Here is an 8,564-nt window from a genome sequence, read left to right as displayed (position 1 = left end):
ACAACAATACGGAACAGCTATACGAGGAAACACCAGAAGTCGAAAAGCTAGATCTGAAGTTCAATTATGACGAAGAGCCGGAGGAGGATTTGCTTCGCAGACTAACACCGACAGAAAAGAGTCTCAGTTTTTGTGAAGAGGTCACAATCGTGAAAAAGCTGAACTCGCTTCCAATAATCACAAACCATCTCGATCCCTGCATGCGAATAAGGAATCTGTCGTCATCTCCGGGTTACATCTCAACTGACCTAAAGAGTAACGCAGATGAACCAAGAAGGGACATATATTACCAGAAAGCCCTGTTTATGAAGGAACCAGCGGACATTCTTCAGTGGTCAACGGAAAGTAACGTCCCATTTCGGAAGTATGGACCTCACCAACGAGAGCTTGCCCTGTTCAGCTCCAGATTTTACCCCTTCCAACCATGGGACACTTACGATACTAAGGACTTCAAGGAAATCCCTATCTTACTCCAATGCATGAACCAGATCCTACAGAATAACCTGATTAATGGAAATCTTCTCAACAGTTGCGTCATCGAGAGAATTCAGATGAATTCCAAGATCCCAGAAACATCGGTATTCCCATCCGATCTCGATTCTTACATCGAAGAAGACTCTCCGCTTGCAATTCTCTGCCTTGGACATCAGAATGTAATCGACATAATTCCAAGGACCGACACTGGATCATATCTAGGAAAAGTAGATGTAGGACGGCTATCACCTGATCACGGAGCGGCTATTTTCCTGTCAAGCGATACTCTGAAACGTTATCAAGTACGGTCAGAAGTGGGTTTTGACTTACAAATAAACGCTGTCAAGCCATCCTATAGGCTCCTATTCTTCAGCTCTATTACGGACTCTGATTATCGCGAGCAATCCCTGACCTGGGACGGAAAATATCTACCCAACAACAGTATCCGGCCAACGCAGTTTACCAACAAGCTTGGATACAGAAACACACTTTCTCACTTCCTGCCCACAAGGGAAGGCTATCAGAGACAAGTTTACCAGAGCTAGTGAAAGCTTGGGAAACAGCAATGACAACGGACTGAACAACATTGTCAACACTCTCTCTCGTACCGAAGATCTTTACGGTAACCTTAACGAGCAGGATGTGAACTTGATTAGACTTTCATGCTCAACCATCAGAGAAATGTACAGTCTGAACCTCAAGCACAAAGACAGCCTTCGTGATGAAGATGGAAAGTAGTCCTTCAGCCAGCTCTCTTCTGCTTTTCTCGTTCTTTCTTTCCTTCTCCTTCTGCTTTGGATCTGTGACGGATGCTATGAGCGACTCTTGGGACTTTCCGTCCCTACATGGGCTTCCGGCCGTGCGTCCATGTAGGAACTGTGGGGCCTTCAGAGTGATAGGGTTACAATGGTTGTTAGTACAGCAATGGATCGCTCCATTGGCCCGACCTCCGAGACGGGGTATCCGAGAGGACCCTGGTCGTGACCAGCTCTGCACCAAAAGGTGTATTCTGGCGCCTGAAATCTTGGACCGTAGTCTGCGTACGGGGTAGACTGCCACGGACGATTTTGTTACACGGGCCGCTCACTGCATTCTGATTTTAGCCAGACCTCAGCAGGTGGTTTGTCTCCACTCTTGTTTCTTTTTTCTTGTCCCCCTGCATCCTTTCCTTCTCCTTTGCTTCCCCCCTTTCAGTCTTCATTTTCAGTATCAGCCTCATCAGTCTCATCAGTTTTAGTCTTCAGAGCCACTTGCTCCTACGACCGCACCTTACTGGCTCACTGCATTTGGCCCAAGCGGCATTTTAATTTTCCTTTTTTTTAACTTGCTTACTGTGCATTTCTTTTTTTGCCCTAGCGACTAGCGCGCGTTCGTGTTCCCGAGCATGCCATCTCAGAACACCTCGGGTACACTTGTTCGTCCAAGTACCTAGTGGTCGACACTTTGACAGTCATCACACTGTTCTGGATTATGGCACAGTTGACATGAAAACTTTTTCTTATCAGTCATTATCATGTCACCCATCACAACATTTTGAACTTCGATAGTACCTCACATGAATTCATCGACAGTTAACTCTCTTTCACTAAGACATTCTTAACTTTGTCACACAGTATCACATTTTCATTAGACACCTACATTTTGAGAATCATTTAATTTTCGATTGGAACTTAACCGAATTAAGACCTAGTGTGTGTGTTTGAGCGATTTGTACAACATTTCTGTAATGTTTCAAATTATATTCAAATGTTCTAAAAAAAAATGTTCTGCTTGCATGTTAATTACTTGATGACGTATATGGTGGATCATATCACTCCGACCCCAAAGTCTGGCAGCCGAAATTTTGTCTCCTTACTCAACTGTAATTCCTCAAAATCACCAGAGCCTCCATATTCACTGCCACCGCTCACTTGATATTCAACCAAACACCCCACAGTATATTCAATTTCAAGAAAGGCGCTCCTATGCTGTCAACTGTGTGTGCACTTATTTCCTTCGCTGCTCCGAAGAGCGAAATAGCTTCACCGAAGATATGCGTCAGCGTAATTCAAATGCACGAAACTTAAACAATTTTACTATCAATTTGGTGAGAACCTCGCGAATTAGTCATAATTAAGATTTAAGGATAACCCTGGCCCTGACTTCAAGCAAAGGTGATTGTTTTCATTAATTTCTGTAAACAATTATGACAGTCCATGATAATGGATCTATAATTTAATTTTAATCCTGTGTAATCCTGTGTAATCCTGTGTAATCATTAATGGTCCATAAGAAGGATTGGATGTGACCTGAACTTGGAAATATGTCAGGATATTTTGTCGCAGTAGAGTACGCTACCTGGATCGTAGTGCGACACGTACCCTAGTGCGACAGAGGGTGTTTTTGTCGGACTTCGCACTAGAGTACGTGTCGCACTAGAGTACGTGTCGCACTACAGTACGATTACCTTGGTATATGTAGATAGATATTTGCAAGCTTCAATGATAGCGGTGAGCTCTGTTTGGTAAACAGTGCAATAATCAGGGAGCTAGAATGATCTTTCTTCAAGGATCGTGTTATTATTGTCAGTTGTGATGATATAGCCAGCCGATGGTGTTTTGAAGTGAGTTTCTATAGTCCGTGTTATCTGCTCCAGGAGTTGTGACGGTGAAGTGCCGTCCCAGCATCATGGTAGGTATTGTTAGGTCTCTCGTTGCTCTAGGTGGGATAATGAGATCTGCCATGAATTGTTTGTTGATAGTTGTATGATTTTTGATAGTCCCCTTCCTGAAGGCGATAGTTTCAAGAGTGAGGTATACGTGTGCCGTGAAGCGGATAAAGGACAGAAGAGGTTTGCTTGTTCCACAGTTGGTAACCGTCGGACATATTCCGTTAGAAGTTAGTAAACATTGTCACTATTTCAATTGTCACGGTGGGGAAATTAATGGAGTTGTTGAGGATAGCAGACACCGTCGTTCCCCTATACCCTCCGGTGGATTGGAAGTCAAGTTGAATTTGAAACTTACTTTCAAAGGCCTCGGAGACATCGTGTACAAGATGAAGCAGCTTATCCGAGAATCTTACTCCTGGGAGTACACTGGAGAACAGCGTGAAACTGAAAGAGTCGAGCCGGACCCCTTAGAGGAAGATGAAGAAATCGATTTATAAGTTTCATTTTGTTTCAACATGATTTTACCGATTTTTAGAAAATTTTGAATTTCCTTTGTGTCAGAAAACAAAATGATGAAAAATACCCTTATTTTCTGTGACGTCCGAAATTTGTGACGGTTTTTGTTCAATTTCGCCATGTTTTCGGACCGCCAAAATTTCGGTCGTCGCAAATTGGTCCGCCACAAAAAAGTCTTGTAAGGTATCAGTTTGTTACGGTCGTATGGGTTGAAAATTTTGGACTGTAAATTAACAGTAGTAACGTTCAGTAGTTCGTAAGCATAAAATCCAAAGCCGGGGATCATTTTAGCGCAGCATTGAATACAACCGAGGCTGCCATTAATACACTTTTTATGGCACAAATTGTTGCACCAGGGACATTCGTTGAGATTATTCGCCTTATACGACATGCTACTACAGGCATGGCACCTAACTTTGTATTTTGTGTGAGATGATGAGTTCCTGGAACCTGAAGTATTACTAGATACATCATTGCCAATAGGGAGCACTCCCGATATACACTCAAAACAAGACCATCTATATTCTATATCCTGGAGTTTTTATTATGTTTTCAACGTCATTTTTGCTAAGGTAGCTACACTTGTAATGCTTAACTTGCCTACACATGTCGCATATTAGAATCTGTCGAGATTTGGGAATTCGTACTGAGCATTTATCACATTTGACCGTCTTACTAGATGTTAACACCATGTTTAGTGTCAGCTTTTAAAGTATTAATAGATGATAGTGTGACGTGAGCTAGATGATTTTGATATGGAATAAAATAAAATAATAAGATCGCAAAATAACGTGACGTTGTGAGTTCCTGTATGATTTATTATATATTAAATAGTTATTACGTGACCTATTAACGTGACCTAGCTAATACTTCGCCCGAAAGCTGTAAGCTTTGTGTGTTTTCTGTATTAGCCTCGTACAACTACTAGCCTATATTCCTGCCTTGAGAAAAAAAGGTTAAAAGGGTTAATAATAATAAACAGTTATGAGATAAATAGTGTTGTGTAGTAAATGGTGTTGAAAAAGTAAATAGTGTTGAAAGAAAAAGTACAGCTGTGTAGTGTGTGGTTTTACCGGTTCGTAAATGTTAGAACGTATAGCCCGGAAGAATGAACACCCTAAGACAGAAATGAATATGAGAAGTGTGAAGGTTTTAAAGAGTTCAAGTAGGTGTGAAATGGAGTGGTGTGTGATGTTGAGAGCGATACTGAAGCTGGGAGAGTTGGCCGATTGATCTAGAGATAGGTATAGGTGTGGTTTAGGTATGGTTTAGGTTTGGTTTGGTTGCTAATTGGAATAGGGATCCGTTACAAACAATTTTAAAATACGCTTTTTATCAGAATATAAAACTATGCTAACAAGAATTTTTCAAAAAGTCATGCACATATTTGCCAATTGTTAGTAATATAAGTAAGCGCCAAATATGCGACTAAAAAATCTCAGGGCTGCATCGCCCGACTTCAAAATACCATGCACATGTTTACCAATTATTAAGTAAGCCCCAAATGCGGACTAAACACACCTTTATATATTTTACTACAACAAAATTGACAAGAAATACCTAAAAATTCCCCCTTAAACTAAAAATTGTTTTTCCGTGAACCATATATTACACAGCAATGTCATTTTTCGCACAACCTATTTGCTATTATCCTTAAAGAAGAATGCAATCAAGAGACTAGTCACCGAGAGGACAACATTGATGGAGTGATGCATACTGCGAGTGAGTACTGACCCTCTCCGCCGTTTTATTGATCCTCTTTCAACAGCCTGCTGATGGCAGGGATATGGAGTCACCAAGGGTGTCTCAAGGTACTTATCGAACTGCTCAGGATCTGATGGGTGCGTCCTTATAATCGATGGTATGGTCACGGCAGCCCACTCGATCTCTCCTGAAATATAAAATGCTATCCTTTAAATAAAATAAGATTTGATGTTTAATACTATCCGTATTAAGTTTTAAGCTAATTGCCTCGATCAATTCAAAGTTTTGAAACCAGATACGTATCTCAATAAATGTATCAAATATCAATGGCCGATGTCACCTTTTCGAGAACTATTCATAGCAGAGACGGTTAAAATAATTGTTACGCAGTAGATTTAATTTCAAATGAACTTACTGCACGCAGTTTTAAAACAGAGACCAAATAAATGATACGGTTTGAAAGACTTAGTCTTTCTCACCGGATCTTTATCCTCGATGTCAGTGTTGTAAATGACAAGGTCAAGGTAAGATTTAGCATTTCTGTTAATCTCTGGCTTGCAAAATATCCGCGGTTTTCCATTAGGGCGTACTGGCCGGTTCATGCCCTTCTGCTCTAGCTCTATGAGCTGAATGCAGAGAGCTACGCCCTTGGGATACTATTGAATGGTGGAATACTCTAAACACATCATTTAGGGTTGCCATGGTTAACTGTATGATTACTACGCAATTGCACGCTCATTTTAATTTGTTGTAATGTTGCCAAATAATGAGTGCCCACGTGTAAATTGCGCGAAAAATAAGAATTTGCAATAAGCAACGGCTTTGTTGTTATATTATTTGTAGATATCTGACTCTGTATTTGTTAAACTGAAACTTTATCAAATATTCGGAAAAATAATTCCTTCGTCTTTTCAACCTGAGATCTGTCCCATAACAGCATAAGTATAACCACGCACACAACCTGAGAAGTACAGGCTTCGTTGTTTACAATTATAAGGATTCGCAGAGATGCTGCAGTATGCAGTATAACCAACCGATAAGCTGCTCAGCTCATAATAAATTGATGACATTCAATTGCATTTTAAAGCAATTTCCCCTGAAGTATGAACATTATAACCAGTTTTATCGTGTTCAGCGTCATCAAAAACATAGGGTTACATGATTTTCGCTTCAATTTACCGTAACAAAAAATCCTTCTATTTTATCTTTAAAATCTCTGACCCAGCTGCCTGCTGGGTACCAGATCAAGATGCTGCGATAATTGCGCAACTCCTCTTAATTGGATCCAATTACACGTGATACACTATATTATTCCATATAAGGCCTGGTCAGGAAGCTTGAGCTCTGGTGACGTCACGAGATATCCTAGTCAGCATTCGACACGATACGAATGTGATCACGTGACCAAGGATTTACGAATAAAGGTCACGTGATAGGATTGGCGGTCACGTGACTTCAGTTATCCCTTATATGGCACAAGTAGCTGCAACTGATCAGCTCTTAATTGGGCTGCAATCATTGACAGGCCTATAATTACTCATTTTTTAATGACCGATATCTCGATTTTTAATAGGATTAGAGCGTAAAACGAATGCTTCCCGGAATCAGCACAATGAAGAGAACAAGATCCTGTTGGATTCTCAATTATTTATCACCCACCGGTAGTCCCTACCCTCCCTACCATGGTACAAAGTGTGCCCACGTACCTGAAACATGACCAACGACTACCAGTTCGCACATCCAATATTCTACTACATCTGCAAGAAGAAGGCAATCAGGAGACTAGTCACCGAGAGGACAACATTGATGGAATGACATACTGCGAGTGAGTACTGACCCTCTCCGCCGTTTTCTTGATCCTCTCCGCCGTTTTCTTGACCCTCCGCAATTTCTGAGCATGTGATTTATTAATCATTATAATTTTACTAGGTTAAATATTAAATGTTTAAAATGTGGAGGGATGGATAAATAATGATATGTAATTGGGAGGTGGGACTAATATGCTTTGAATTTAAAAACGTGACAAATGACAATGATAAATCAATCAGCTTGCCACAGTTTAACCCTCCCTACCATGGAACAAAGTGTGCCCACGTACCTGCAACATGACCAGCGACTGCCAGTTCGTATATGTCATATTCTACTACATCTCTAACTTTGAACTCCGCATTGGTCCCTAGCATCCCCTTGCACTCTTGGTACTCATCTGGATTATGGTCTTGCAAATCAGATACTACCATCGTTATGGTTTCATCACAGGGTTTATCCGGGCATTCACAACCAGAATTTGTGCAGTGGAATTCTTCGTAGCGTCCAGGATCCCCCGTAGGGTGTATTCTGAATTTTTCAAAACAGTGCAATGTGTTCATAGTGAGGTATGCAGCGACCGCAAATTCGTCACCGGGTATCAACGTGATCTTGGTATGGATTAGCCTGTCCAGCACCAGTTCACAGTCATCACACCCCATCTCGTCACTTCTGGCCAACACGTCTACTGTAAGTTTTAACTCCCCCTCGAGCGGTTCTACAGTTGATGACTGACTGACTGACAGACTGATGACCGCAAGAAAAAACAAAGCTTTTGTAAACTCTGTCATCATTTGTCAGGACTGATCTACAGCTACTTGAATAAGTTGTTTTGAGAGAATATAACTAAATTAATGATACAAAATAAAACTACAATAAAAATCCGATTCACCATAAACCCCGATATACTGCGGCCGTCTCCTTTCCCCAGATTAGGGCTTAACAAGTATATTGTAAACACAGTATAATGAGTCACAGAGATAACATAAACAACAATAAAAATCCTAGCTATAACTGGATCCTTCTGTGACCTTTACAGTTTATATTTCAAAATTAGAGACTGTCTAGTAATTGCTAAAAGATAGTGAATATCAATTTTAAAATTTTGGAATTCAAAATATCGAAATTCCAAAATACCAAAATTTTCCAACTTTCTATGAATACGACTTAATACCTCCGTTTATCTTTTGATTTGCATTAGTATTGATTAAAATCTAATTTGTATTTTAAAATTCAATTGATTATCTTACTACTGATTATCTTACTGTAAGTGTATATGTAAAGCGAGACGATATACTAAGTGTATCTGTTGCCATTTTACTGACACCACGGCATCAACTTTAACACGACTTTTCGCAAAAACCGTAAGAGATATACAATGGAAACTGGGTCAAATGCTTTTATGTCCTTATTA

General features: G+C 40.3%; 1 long non-coding RNA gene across 1 annotated transcript; it reads right to left on the bottom strand.

The window, feature by feature from the left end:
• Positions 1 to 5,126: 5,126 nt before the first annotated feature.
• Positions 5,127 to 8,017, bottom strand: LOC134824206 (uncharacterized). Its single transcript, XR_010161361.1, has 3 exons — positions 7,443 to 8,017; positions 7,051 to 7,235; positions 5,127 to 5,531 (listed from the first exon to the last, which is right to left on the bottom strand). It is a non-coding gene; the product is annotated as an uncharacterized LOC134824206 (long non-coding RNA).
• Between the last annotated feature and the right edge of the window lie 547 nt (positions 8,018 to 8,564).

This window comes from Bolinopsis microptera, chromosome 12 (genome assembly GCF_026151205.1).
Source record: "Bolinopsis microptera isolate Bmic1 chromosome 12, MBARI_Bmic_1.0, whole genome shotgun sequence".
In the NCBI taxonomy this organism is placed as follows: domain Eukaryota; kingdom Metazoa; phylum Ctenophora; class Tentaculata; order Lobata; family Bolinopsidae; genus Bolinopsis; species Bolinopsis microptera.
Note: the sequence above shows the minus strand (reverse complement) of the source record. Positions and strands in the feature narration are given on the sequence as shown.